Raw genomic sequence first — 14,506 nt, 5'->3', positions numbered from 1 at the left:
AGGCTTGGCACTTTACAGAATTTGATCTTTCTCATGCCTTTTTGTCAACAGTGAACTCAATCATCAGCCTGTTCCACAGAAGAAAACTGAGGCTTGGAAATACCCAGTTACCTGTGTCTGGAATGCTCTCCAAAAGTCCATACATAAAAGCCACGGCCTTCACCTTGGCACTGTCAGAAGGCAGAGCCCTTAGGAGGTAAAGCCACGAGAAGGTCGTCAACTCATCAAAGGCATGCCCCTGCAGAGGACACAAGGCTCCCATTCTTTCCCTCATTCTTCCTGTGCCTCCCATTACATGTGTTGTGTTGAAGACCTAAAAATCACAGGGTGGGCCATCCAAAACTGTGAGCAAAATCAAACCTTTGTAAATCATGAGTTGCTTTTGTCACAGTAAGGAAAAGCTGACCACACTCACCCAAAACTCACCAAAAGGTGGAGTTGGTTTTTGTTTTTGTTTTCTGAAGCTTCATAGGATTAACAAAAACTTATACACAGGAGCCTAGCATACCTGTCCTCTGAGAGGCTTCACCCAGCAGCTGATGGAAACAGATGCAGAGATCCACAGCCAAACAACAGACAAAACTCGGGAAGTCCTATGGAAGAGTTGAGGGGAGCGATTAAGGGAGCCAGAGGGATCAAGGACTCCACAAGAAGACCTACAGAGTCAATTGACCTGGGCCCATGGGGCTCACAGAGAGCATGCATGGACTGGTCCTAGGCCCCCTGCACATGGTCTTCATGTGGGTCCCCCAACAACCGGAGTGGAGGCCCTCTCTGACTCTGGTGTCTCCCTTTGCATCCCGTTCCCCTAACTGGGCTGCTGTGTCTGGCCTCAGGGGGAGAGGATGTGCCTAGTTCTGCAGCAACTTAATGTGCCAGGGTGGGTTGGTGCCCATGGGGGACCTCCCCCTTCTCTGAGGAGAAGGAGAGGGGAAAATGAGGTGAGGGTATTTGTAACAACCGGCTAGAGGTAAAGGAAGGAGGCTGTAACCAGGAAGTAAAGTAAATAAATTAATTAATTTAAAAAAATACTAGTGCCAGAAACCAAGAAGAAACTCAGAAGTCAAAGCTATAAGCCCATGGCATGAAGTGATCAAATCCACTGCTGTAATTGGCACCGGCCAAGCCTCTGTCAACCATCCCTGCCCCATCCCTGCCACTGACTCCTCAGTCAAGCCATCTCCGCCATCTACCTACCTGTGCAACACCACTGACCTTCCTCCAACCTGACCCCACTGTACCCGCCACACTTGGCACGGCACTGCCATAAAGTTCTCCAAACCTCTGCTTCCAACCGACAATTACAGTGGGAGTTGGGGCAGGAGTGCATCAGAATGCGCATGCGCTCCCACACCTGAAAGCAATTCTCTATTACATGGAGCATAAACTACAGAACGAAGTCGTGACTGCACTAAGTGAATTGTATGGCCCACCTATAGGTTTCCCTGGGGCAAACTTCTAGTATTAAGCTGTGTGCGCTGGGAGAAAAAGTTTAGAGACCAGCCAGTCTGCATGCACCAGTCTAGATGGCGGTAGGGATCCAAAGAAGAAAAGATTACGGAGTTGTTTAAAAGTTGTGTGTCTGTGGGAGGGTTGGGGGTACCAGCAGCATTCCCACCCACTGGCCTCTCACTTCCTGGAGTTGGAAGTTTGAATCCTGGCCTAACCACTGGTTACACGATTCACTGTTCACAATGCTGTTAAGGAATGAGGAACACAGCCAGGAGTGGTGCAACACGCCTTTGATCCCAGAACTCTGCGGGTTCGGGGCCAGCCTGCTCTACAAAGATAGTCCAGGACATCTAGAGCTGCATACCCTGGCAGAGCTTGCTCAACACTGTTCCTGGCATAGAGCAAGGGAGAGGCAAGCAGCAGATACTATCTATGGCTCCAGTCTGTTACAGCATTGCCCAGCTGTTGCCAAATCCAAACTTACCAGTCTTTGCTTAACACTCACTGTCTTAAAGCTCCCCATGCAAAAACAGGCCACGTGGATGGCCGGTTGAAGACCCATTTGGAAATGAGGAGCACCCAGAGGCCAGATCAAAACCACTGGAGCTGCCATCTCCATGGGCAAGACTCTGGGCTGCAAACACTAACAGCCTGCATGGGTTCAGCATTCAGGGCAAACCTGGTGACTTAAAAGTACTGTGCTGAGGCCACTGTTCTGAAACACCCAGGAGAGAAACGAAGAGGAAAAACCAGTGTAGCAGGCCACAGTCAACTGGTTCCCAGAAGGGGTTCACACAGGCAGGCGGGCGCTCAGGCAATCTTCCCTCATCTAGGAAGTAAATACTTGTGTATTCAGCAGTCACTCAAATTATGAGAAGGAATCTGGGAGGGAGGCAAACAGGTCTGACCCACAGTGGAAAAACCTGTTCTAGAGAACAGGCAAGCAGAAGTTCAGCCGTAGACCAAGGCATCTGCGTTCCTTCTCCCTCCTCTTCCAACTCCTGAGAGCCGCCTGATTTCACCTCCCAAACAGCTACCTGCACCTTGAACATCGTAATTTCTGATCCACCAGGAGAGGCATTCCAGAGCAGAGAAGCTGGGTTGTTGTCCTACCTAGGAACATCAGTCAAATGTAGATAAACAGCCAGGCATCAAGGCGATAGCTGGGCAGCTAGAGGGCACACCTAGAACTCCAGCATTCTTTACAAAGCCCAAGCAGGAACACTGAAAGTTCAAGGACAGCCAGGGATCCTAAAGTAAGATTCTGCCTTGGGCACAATATTTATTTTCTTAATTTGTTTATTTATATTTACACACATATAGATAAACAGATAGATACAGATAGAAAGATAAACATATAGATAGACAGATAGATGATAGATAGACAAATATAGATATATGAGATCAAAGTCAGTTTTTCTCCTTTTTTTTTTTTTTTTTCTGTGTAGCCTTGGCTGTCCTGCAATTGCACTATAGAGACCAGGCTGGTCTTGAACTCATGGAAATCCACCTGCCTCTGCCTGCAAAAGTGCTGGGATTATAGGCATGTGAACCATGCCTGGATTTCTCCCATTTTACTATTCCACAAGTACTTTAAAGGCAAAGATATTTACACATTTTCAAATCTAAAAATACAACATATTACAGGCATCAACATAATTATATGTAATTCACAGATAAACAAACAAACAAACAAAAAACCTGTTTCAATATTTTTTAATTCTGGTTCCTTTACCAGCCCTTAGAGGTTTCTACCACTATTTTTATTTTTGTTTTTTTTTTAATTAATATATGTTATAATTGCTATTTATTTATTTAGTAGCTACTATCTTGTGTTATCTGTTTCAAAAATATGTACATCAAAAAACATTAGAGGCAGACAGGCAGACAGACAACTGACTAACTGTGAGTGCAGTGATTCTGATATTGGAAGTTTGAGTGCTTTGGCTCCATCTCTGTGAAGCCAACGTCAAGTCTACGCTTCTTCAAATAGCCTTCAGACGTAAGCTCATTCTCCGCTTTGTCCTCTGAACTAACTGCACATTAGAGACAGTCAACTAAACACTGAAAGCTGAAACTAAAAATAATAACTAATAACTAATGATGATTGGACCAGGAGTACACCTACCACCCACCAGAGCATCCTGAGATGACTCTGTGTCTGGCCAGGACTGGCAAGCTAGGAGGCCTGGGGCACACAGTTGTTTGGCAACACTTCTTACATTGTGGCTCGGGTCCTCTTTTAGGGCAGATCTAAGCAAGCACTAACTACAACAGAGGGGACAGCCAGTACGGTGAGCAGCCATGCACACACTGTTCTGCAGGTCACAATCGGTTTTCACGACCTGTCCTACTTATGGTTTCTAGTGCTGTGATAAACAACCATAACGCAATCTGGGGAGAAAAGGATTTATTTTAGTTTACAACTGTAGTCCATCACCAAGGGGGTCAAGGCAGGACTCAGCGCAGAAACCTAGAAGAGGGAGCTGAAGCAGGGACCACGGCGGAGCATTGGGCTGGCTCCCCAAGGCTTGCTGAACCCACTCCATTTTTAATTTTCCTCATTTCCAATTAAAATATAATTTTATCATGTTGCCCTTCCCTTTCCTTGCTCAACCCCTACCATGTCTCTCCCTCTCAAATTCACGACCTTTTCTAAACTCTCAGAGTTGCACATATGTAAATGCACAACTACGTAAATACAACCTGTTGGATCTGTTTAGGGTTACCTGTATGTATGTGATTCCATGGCTGACCACTAGGAAATGGGTAACTAGGGGCTCACACAGGGGAAGGCTTATTCTCCTTCTCTAGTAGTCCTGGCCTGTAGTTCTTTGCTGAGAAGTGGGGCCCTGAGAGATTTTTCTCTTTCTGCAACAGCATGTCTACTGTTGTTCTCCCTGCTTGGGTCCTGTGTAGGTAACCATGAGGTTGAGATGTCATAGGTATAACTTCCTCTTGCTCTTAGGAGACACGATCTCACAACAGACTGGCCAGCACCGTCTGCCTGGACCTGGTGGTGAAACTAGGCACAGTGGGCTGCGCAGCCCCACATCAGTCAGGAAAATGTCCCCAACAGACGTGCCTACAGGCCAATGTGATGGAGACATTTGCTCAACTTCCCAGATGACCCCAGTTTTTGTCAAGGTGACAAATAAATAAATAAATAAATAAATAGAATTTTAGACTCTAACCAGGATCTCACACCCATTCCCCATTCCCAGTCATTATGCAGTTGTTTCTACACCTGTTTTCTTTCTTTAAAAATATTATAATGCTATGAAAATTTGGGAAAAGATAACCATCACAAAGTAACTCATTCACAGTCTTAATGCCTACTCACGTTACTTTTCAACTGTTTTGAACACAGACATTAATAGTAATAATTTTATGAAAAGCTATTGATAGACAGCCAAGAGGATTTTACCTGAACATAACAGTATTCTTTGCTACTAAAGTAGAGTTATACTAGGTATATGACAATGTGACCTTTAACCCACTGTGCAGTAGTAATCCCCACAGAGAATAGTAAACACCTAGTGCTGCACATTGAGGTCAGTCCTTATTCTCTTTAGGTATTAAAATGTTGTAATGTATTCTATAAATGTATATGTATGTGTATATATGCATATATATAGGTGTGGACAGTTCATAATGCACACTAGCAAATGCTTTTAAGGTAAGCGTGCGCACACGCGCACACACGCACACACACACACACGCAGGCTTGAGGTTAGAGAGATGGCTCAGTGGGTAAGAGCACTGATTCTTCTTCCAGAGGACCTGGGTTGGATTGCCAGCAACCACAGAGTGGCTCACAAATTGCCAGTAACTCCAGTTCCAGAGGATCCAACGCCCTCTTCTGACCTCTGTGGGTACCAGGCCCTTACAAGCACAGAGGTAAAACACCCATACACATACACTTAAAATAAGAGATTTAATTAAAAGAAAAAATAGGCTTTCAGGTGTGAATGAGGCCCAGGAATGCAGCTCCTGCAACAAGAAGCATCGGCCTTGGCCTGGAACTCACTTCCAATTAAACTAAACAGGCAGATAATTTCAACTAAAAATTCTTCCCAACACAAAGTATTCCCAAAGTGCATGGCGTTTGGGAAACTACTAAAGAAATATTAGCAAGGTGACCTGACTTGACTGGACGTTTTAGCCCAGCACTACCAGGTTCCTAACAAAGGTTATTTGTACTTTCCTAGTGAAAACCACACAGGAGGCCCTCTCCCTTTTAGATGTCTGCCTCCAGGTGTCATCCACCATTGATCCATCTGTCCACCCATCTATCCATCCATCCACCCACACACCCACCCACCTCTCTACCCACAAACTGCAGTAACAAAATTAAAAGCCAAAGTGTGGAACTGGAGCAGGAACAAGTTGATCAGAACAACACAGAGAACCTACAGACAGGTGAGTGGGAGAGATATCTTTTGATTTAGTACAGAATTAGCATCACCGCCCCCTAGGCTATTTTATAAACGAGGCTGGGAAAAATTAACCTTGCCACTTCTTTTAAAATACTTTTTTAAGGAAAAGTATTTCCTAAACAAGATGAAAGGAAGGGAAATGGGTGGAATACAAAGTGAGAATTCTGTTCAGGACAGTGTTCTGAATAAACACCTTTCATGTAAAACAAGACTTTTTTTAGTGCTAGGGACCAAGTGCCAGAGAAAGAGATACTGGAAACATCTAAATTCAAAAGAGAGAGGGATGTCTCCCAGGACAGAAAGGCAGGGAAGGTTGCAGGGAGGCCTAGGAGAAAAAAAGTAAAAATGAATAAGCGCCCAAATGAAAGAGGAGAGACAGGAACCCCCACACAGTTAACAAGCTTATGATAGAAGACATGCCTGTGTTTGTTAGCAACCAGAAAAACAGAAAAGAGGGTGCCACTGTCCCTCTTCATCTGGATGGCTCCACCTGTTACATTTCATTGGAAAAAACTGTGAACTCAGGAAATGCGAAGCTCCAGCAAGAATGTGGGAAAGAGAGCTGGGGAGAACAAGCCTGAGCAACCATCCAGGCCACAAGCCAGGAGTGCTTCCAAACAAGGCCCTCACACCATCAGGGTCAGCGGGGACAGAGACACACGGTGTGACAGGGTAAGTGAGGAAAAGAAACAGAACAGCAAACCAACCGTCATACCCTCCATGAACAGTGACCCAGCCGCTGAGCCCTGACTCAGAGAAGGGAGAAGGAGCCAAAGGGGCACAAGCCACCCACCCCTTCAGCTCACCAACAGCTACTTCTTCCACATGCCAGCTACTGTGCCCCATGCTGTGGGACCCAGCATCAGAGGGGACAGGCGCCCTTCCTCTCCCAGTTTACAATCTAAGCAGAACTGAGTGTATGGAAACTGCCACAAAGGAGATAACAAGGGAATGCAACAGCCATGAAGGGATTCTACTTTGCAGACGATCACCAAAGACACAGAGGTGCTGAGATCTGCAGAGACTGATCTGGCCCGTGGTAAACTGAGGCCCTAAGAAGAGCATTCAAAGTCATGGAGTGCAGTCTCCGCCTTACTGCAGGGAGGTGCTGTCCAAGAGGTGACTGCCAGGAACTTCCCGTGATTTCACTCCTGAGCAAACTTAAAAACCTGTTATGTGCCCAGCTTGGTGACACACACCTGGAGCCCTAGCATCTGGAAAACTGAAACCTGGAGGAGGAGCATGGCAGGCCAGCCTCAGAAACACTGCAACTGCTACAGACAGCTCAGTCAGCAAAGTGCGTGCTGCGCAAACATGAGGACCTGAGTTCAAAGCCAGCACTCATGGAAAAAAAAGCCAGTGTTGGCCCACACCTGCCAGCCCAGAACAGGGGAGGGGCAGACAGCTAGATCCCGGGCTAGCTGGCCCCTACCCGGTAAGTTCGAGTCAGTTAGAGACCACTGCAAACACAAGGCAAATGGCCCCTCAGGAACCACCCCCAAGGTTGTTCACACACACTCATGCACACCCACCTGAGCACGCATGAGCAGTGACATCCATGCCTGAACACACACACACACAGACATATACACCCAAATTCACACACACACATATACAAAACATGACGAGGTCATCGCTTTAAGAAATAAAAGCAAAGACAAAACCTGCTGTATTCAGCACGGACCACACGAGGCTAACTGTGAGTCCACAGACAGTTCACGTATTACTTCCCCGTGTGGTGCAGGGGAATGAGGAGAAATACGAAAGGGCCTGTCTGTAAGGCTCTTCCTTCCGTTTGCAAGACCCAGGCCTCTCACTGCTTCACACCCTAACTTCTGTGACTAAAGGCCAACCCTTAAGGCATGCATGTCACCCGCCAAGCACAGTTCTCGGAGTGTGAAAGCTTATTGAATACAGCATTATAGCACTTGTATTCACATTTTGTAAAAAACCTGCATGGGATGAAGCCAGTCAGCACTCCAGCACGGACAGGGGCAGGACTGACAGGAACACAGCCCTGCCTTTTACAGGTGAAGGCTGCCAGTGTATGGCCTCACATCTGTGCACACACAGGCAACACTAACTGGACTCAGGAGGAAGGAGGAAGAGGAAGGCAGGGGTCCAAGTGGAGTCAGAAGGGGAAAGCAGGGATACAAACAGTCTAACTGCATTGTATTCATATATGAAATTACCAAAAGATATGTTCACGTGTGCTTGCGTGTATGTGTGTGCGCACACGTGCGTTCGTGGGAAGTGGGAGGTTGTGTGGGAGTGTGCAGGTATCTGTAGAGTTGGCCTGAAGCACTGTCCCTAGGAAGTGGCAAGGCCGACATTCAAATCATCTTTCAAACGCCAAAGGCTATATCAGCAACAATGTCTGTGTCTGCTCTGGGATTCACTTGGTGTTTTCCAGGGCCAGCAGCACACTATCCTAGAACTCACCGGAACTTCAAGACGCCCAGATCAACCAAAGCAGAGACCCCGGGACAGGGTCAGGCCACCCTTTCACAAGGCCTGCAGATGGAGTTAAGGTGTGCCACGGTTTGAGAATCACTTAGCCTGCTTTGCATTAAGGGTGAAATGATCATCATTTTGAAAACCCTGAAATGTAGGGCCTTATATTAGTTGAAATGACTATAAATGTTTGGAAATAACTGTCAGTTTATTTCCTCACTACCCACAGGCCCCAAACTCTCATCAACTTCTTTCCCAAACCTGAAACAAACAAACAAACAAAGGCCTAATTGTATTTTGACTGTGACACACACACAAAGGACAAGTCCCAGGATAAGCAGCTCCAGGGGTCCTCTGACCTCGACCCCTCACTGTGGCGAGTATATACGCTCGTGCATGTGCAAGTGTAACAGCTGACTATACAAATGTCATCTAAACATTTTAAGCGCCCACCTCTGAAAACAATCAGCCAGGTACAGTTGGTGCTCTGCACCTGGATATTTCCCATCTACAGATTCAACCAACTATGGGTCAGGAAAGCTGTGAGCAGACTGAGCATGCACAGAATTTCTTACGTGTCACCATTCCCTCAGAAATGTGTGTGGAGGCCCTCAATCTAGAGACGCTCCAGAGCACACGGTGAGAGCACAGACAGACACGCATTAGGAATATATTCAAGGACAGCCACTTTGTACCTGGACCTTGAGCATCAGCCTTTTGGTACTTATGGGGGTCTTGCACCATGTGGGGCAAAGAAATCCCTGGGAAAGAGACCAGATTCTCTGCATGAGCCCTCGAGGAACGGAGCTAACTTGAAAACCCGCTAAAAGTCTACGCTGACTGGTCAGAAGTTAAACCAGAAGACATATTAGGAAGAAACTGAGCAGTATGGTCAGTGGCAGCATGATGAATCCGGGCCATAGCTCCATAATTCCCTTAAGCCTGAGCTCAAATCCAAAGTTTAATACCATCTCAACAGACTCCCATGTGCCAAAAAAGAAGTCACAACCCTCAAACACAACTGGTTCTCAGGATTCAGACTGCTTCACACGCACACACTAGAAATTCCTCCCAGGAGACTTTAGGTCACAAACTAATCAACAACGTGGCTGCCCCTGTCCTTCACTGACTGCTCCCTACTGGGCCTGCTCTTCTCAGACCCCAGCCCTGTTTGCAGCCTAAGTTCTCAGTACACACTTGTGCACTCTGTGAAGTTCAGGGATTTTAGAGAAGGAAGACTATGAGAGTTAGACAGTCAAACACCTACAATAGCCCAAATACATACTGCTTAAAGCTCTCACTCATACACACAGCTCAGTAATTCCAGAAAGTTCAGGATTCCACTGACTTCAGAAACTGAAGCTGGGTGTAAAGAAGGATGGAAATTTGGGGAGACCAGGCTGGCCCACACAGGGAGAGCCTACAGGGAAAAACAAACTGAAAGCATAACTAGAAGACCAGAGCACCCATAGCCCAAGCCTGGCCCACAACAGAGCTTTAAACCTGAGCACAATGCACACTGGCCTGGATGCAGCTTGAAGGTGAAGAGCAGTCTGGGAAGCTGACCCCAGGGCAGGCCTGCTACTTACAACTTTCCACTTTGTCAGGGCCACATAGCCAGCGCGGGGCCAGCAGTGCCTCCCAGAGTTCCTGTTCACCTCCACACTCCCAAGTCAGGACCAAGGGCCCAGAGCAGCACAGGTCAAAGGAACTGAAATAAACGCAGGCCAACCCCTAAGGGGGGTCCAAATCTTGCCATTTTAAAAGATGGTGTTTCCTTCAAAGTAGCTCCCCAAACAAAACTTTATTTGCTCAGGTTGGGAGGGGGGGGTGTTCGTGAGACTAGAGAGGAACCTCTCCTTCCTTCCACCCATTTCCCCATCCCTCCCTTTCTTTCTTTCTTTCTCCCTCTCCTCCCCCCTCACTCCCCACACCAAAAGCTGGCAAGCTCCCAGCAATTCTCCAGCCTCAGCCCCTGGAGATGGATCTGAGGTGTGGGCCACCCCCAACAGCTTTATTCTCCAAGAACACTGTCATTTACCTACCTGAACTAAGAACTGCCGTGCTCAAAAACACAGCTGTTTACTCAGCCTTTCCGCAACAACTAACAAAAGCAGCCCCATCAACGGCAGTTACCAGACAGGAAGACCTAGTCCTCTCTCCTTACACAGCGAAGCACAGAAAAGTGTATTAAGTGAATGACCAAGAAAAAAGAAAAAAGAGGAAAAAAAAAAAAGCCTTCACGAACCTGGAGGAAACCCTGCCTGGGCATCCACTCAGAGTGAGCAGCCTGTAATCTTACCCCGTGCACTTTAGCACACCTTTAAAAAAAATCCAAGAAAACAAAGTCCCAGATACCCTCAGCTGTCAGTCCAGCCTCATATAAGTTGTAAGCAAAACACAGCCATGTTTTCAAAAGCTCGGGTTTACACCAACACAGAGCAACAAATCTTTACTCTGGGCTGGGTAACTGGCCACGAGGAAGACCAGGGCAACGGAGATTTATGAAAGCGCTCAAAATTTCATCACTTCAAATTAAACCACCCTGTCCTTCCAAAAACCTTATTCAATGAAACCCCCTGAAGTCACTCACTGCCACAACAGTTAGAGTAAAAATAATGATAAAATTAAAATAATGAAGTTGTCAATAGCAGCACCAGATATATCAACTAGTGGAACTCAAGTAGTGTCCTAAATAATTTTGGAAAAAAAAATGCAAAAATCTGTAAACCCACAGGACAGAGAGGAAGTTCAATAGGAAGAGGCAAATCTCTCCCGGCTCCCCACCTGCAGGAGCGCCGGGCACAGGAAAGAAAGGCTTGGGACTTTAACAGACACAAGTTCTGACACAATTGCGGCCAATTTTCAGGTGACAAGGAAATGAAAGTTAAACAAAACAAAACACCAAAGCATAGAAGAAACAGCCCGACCCAGTGGCACAAGTCTGTAATCCCAGCGTTCGGAAGGCAGAGGCAGGAGGATCACTTTAAGTTCAAAGCCAGTCTGGGTTTGAACTTGAGACCCTGTCTCAAAAAGAGGCAGGGAAGAAAAAAAAGGAAGGGAAGGGACAGACTGACTGATGGATAGATGGAAGGATGGATGCAGGGCTTAACTAAATCCTTGTGTAAGTTTATCTTGTATGTTTCAAAAAGAGGCACATCAAAATGTAGTGTACCTATAACATACCACAGTGCATTACATAAAACACAGAAAGGACTGCTGCATAAGAACATAGTAAGAAACAGCATGAGGCATTCCAATGTTCCTGTTTCCTTTAACAAATCCTAACAACCTGCTGGAGCTCCCCAATCCACAACATCGCCCCATACTGACCCCCTAAACACCTTTGCTTGAGTCAGGCTTATCAAAAGATAGCTACATTTTCAACCATTCCAGAAATGTGAAGACTTCCCCCAAAGGAGATGCATCAAAATGCATCCTCATTATTTCAGATCAATTCACAAAGCTCCTGGGAAGGCAGCTGGGCTACGTGTGCCAGCATAAAGCTCTCCAGTTTGCAAAGGTCCCTCCCCCAGAATATTTTAATACAGTCCCATAAAGCACTATTAGTTTTGTTTTATTTTGCCTGAGGAGAAAATTACCTTTCTGGTAATTTCAGACCATCATACTAGCAGCTTGGAAAAACGAAGAGACGGTATTTTTTTAAAATAACCATCTTTGATCCTATGCTGTGCTTGATTATTCTAGCCTTACCCAGATCTCAGATAAAGTGGCAGTTATGTGTCCCTGCTACAGTTTCCTTCAAACTAAAAGACTTTGTGACTGGAAAATGGGCACGCACAATCCTCCTTGGGGAGAGTAGCCGGCAAATGCTGTGAACTTTATTAACACACCTAAGTGTAACCTGTGCACACCTGGGCAAGCAGGAAGCCCTTCAAAGACATCACTGCGCCACAAATGCTGACCCTCTTAACCTCAATGGCCGGCATCATTTCTACCTGTGGACATATGGCGTCCAGGGCAGGTTAAAGAAAAGTTAACAGCCATTCAAGGATGTTCCTAGGAACATCCAATCACGTCATGAGTTGCCTAGGATTTGTCTGCCAAGTAGCCAAGCGTTACTTACAGGAGCAGCAGGTGCTGGAGCCTAAAGTCCACTGGCTGCTTTTAAAAGGCTTTTGTTTTAATGCTATTGTTTTGGAGAAGGGAGAGAAGAAAAAAAGGCCAAAAAAAAAAAAAAAAAAAAAAGGAGCGAGAGAATGAGAAAGAAGGAAAAGAGGGAGAGTGGGGAGGAAAGAGGGAAGGAGAGAGGGAGGGAGAAAGAGGAGGGAAGGTAGAGAGGGAGGGAGGTACAATAGAGCCACAATTACTCCCACCAGAGGCACGACAGCGGCAGGCCCACCGCCACAGAGCTCTCAAACCTGCACGGGCATCATCTGAACATTCCTCCCCCATTCCTTTCACCCCTTCCCTGCCCTCTTTGGCCCAGACAAAGGTGAGTCACCAGTCACTGCGCTCTGTCCACTTGTCACTTAGGTAAATGTCCCCCACACAAATGGCTACTTTAAGTAAAAGAGCAAATAACGTCGCGGCGAGCCCCGTGAACTCTGCGCTGCCTAAAGCCTAATAAACCCGAATTAAGCACGACTCAAGTAAAGACGTCTCCTGGCCGAAGGGGGTAAAAAAAAAGGCTCCTCACTACTTAGCAGGTCCCGGTCCCCCGCAGTCCCCTCTCCCGCAGGTCTTCCCGCCTCTGCTCGGCCGCCGCGTCCCGGAGCGCCCCCGGCTCCCAGGGTCCGCACGCGCCCGCACCCCCTCCTCCAACCGCCTCTGCGCAAGGTGCTACCGCCAGGCGCCCGGAGGCCGGCGGGGGCTCCAGGGAGCGCGCCCGCAGAAGCCGGAGCCGCGGAGGGACGCCGCAGTGCCCAGGCCCCCTACCTGCTCGGCAGCCGCCGTCCCCGCGCCGCTCAGCTCCGCAGCCGCGATCCCAGCTAAGGACAATCGGGAGACAGATCCGATCGGCCGCCACACGGTAGGACCAGACAGCCCACAGCAACCGCCGCACCTCCCTCCTCCGCCCCGCCCCGGGGACCCGAGGCTCGAGGGGGCGGAGCGTCGAGGGGCGGGTCTCTGTGGGCGGGGTTTGAGGGGCGGGGCCAAGGGCCCTAGGCACAATGCACCGCGGAGTGTCAGTCAAGGTTTCTGCCGACGGCTTGCCTAAGGAAAGGTCGTCTCTGAGCTCTCTCATTGGTTGGTGAGGGCACACATAGCAGAGCCCTGATTGGTTAGCCGCTCCGCAGCTCCTCCTCTCCTTCCCCGCCCCGACCTGCTGCTGCGTTTGCCCTTGGCTGCTCTGGCCCAGGTATCTACAGGATGGGGTGCAGCAGGGGAGCTGGCAACCACGGAAGAGAACTCCGGATGCTGGGTTCCCCGCACAGGATATGAGCTCCGCCGAGTCCCTACTATATTGTGGGGTTTGTGAGCCTTTCTGTCAACAACGTCCCATCTTCAACTTCAAGTCAATTTAGTGAGGTCGCTGGGATGTATTTTAAAATTCTACATAAAACTTAGGAGGATGTCAGGAAAAAAGTCATGCGATGTTTGGTCACACTAGACCTGAATTCCTTACCGCTTGTCTGAGTTCCTACAGAGAAGGCGTTACCTCCGTTAATTTTTAATAACACAAACATTGTTTTAAGAAAAACAGAAAAGGGGAGAAACTTTGAAGGTATGCAAGGGACTCGTTCTTCTTTGATAGAGGAAAATACAGTAGTTACACTCTTCAGTCTCTTGAAGCAGGACACAGGGTGACAGAGATGTGTGTAGCGTAACGAAATATTTATGCAAGATGTACAATAATATGTAAGCAGAATTAGTACAACCGGACAGCCTGATACAAAGAATTCTGCACCAAATAAATAAATATAAATCTTTAGCCAAAAAGAAAAAAGGAAGACATGAGAGGAAATTGAGGTGATAACAGTGGAAAGCTCAGCTGGTGGAAGAAAGTAAAAGAAGGGAAAGTGAGTTTCATGGTGTATATAAACTCGGAATAATAAAAGCCAATAGATGTGGAGAAGTTAGGATGGATGGCCTGTGGTGACGCAAGCAACGGGAATGCTGGCACACTTGCAGCCAGGCTGCCTGTCTGACACCTTGGCCAGTTAAGGGGTGAAGCAGCTTCCAAGCTGTGATTCTCT

The 14,506-nt window shown here is 47.4% G+C and overlaps 1 protein-coding gene across 2 annotated transcripts in view; it reads right to left on the bottom strand.

Moving 5' to 3' along the window:
- The window catches only part of Mpp7 (MAGUK p55 scaffold protein 7), a 179,733-nt gene extending 166,350 nt beyond the window's left edge, over nucleotides 1-13,383 (bottom strand). The window contains exon 1 of one of the 2 annotated variants that reach the window (XM_060380624.1): nucleotides 13,245-13,383. The gene's annotated coding sequence lies outside the window, so the exon portion shown is untranslated. Of the gene's footprint in view, nucleotides 1-13,005; nucleotides 13,139-13,244 lie in introns of those variants that run through there. The other variant, XM_060380625.1, reaches the window with a different exon arrangement.
- Between the last annotated feature and the right edge of the window lie 1,123 nt (nucleotides 13,384-14,506).

The sequence above is a fragment of the Meriones unguiculatus genome, chromosome 3 (genome assembly GCF_030254825.1).
Source record: "Meriones unguiculatus strain TT.TT164.6M chromosome 3, Bangor_MerUng_6.1, whole genome shotgun sequence".
Classification (NCBI taxonomy): Eukaryota; Metazoa; Chordata; class Mammalia; order Rodentia; family Muridae; genus Meriones; species Meriones unguiculatus.
Note: the sequence above shows the minus strand (reverse complement) of the source record. Positions and strands in the feature narration are given on the sequence as shown.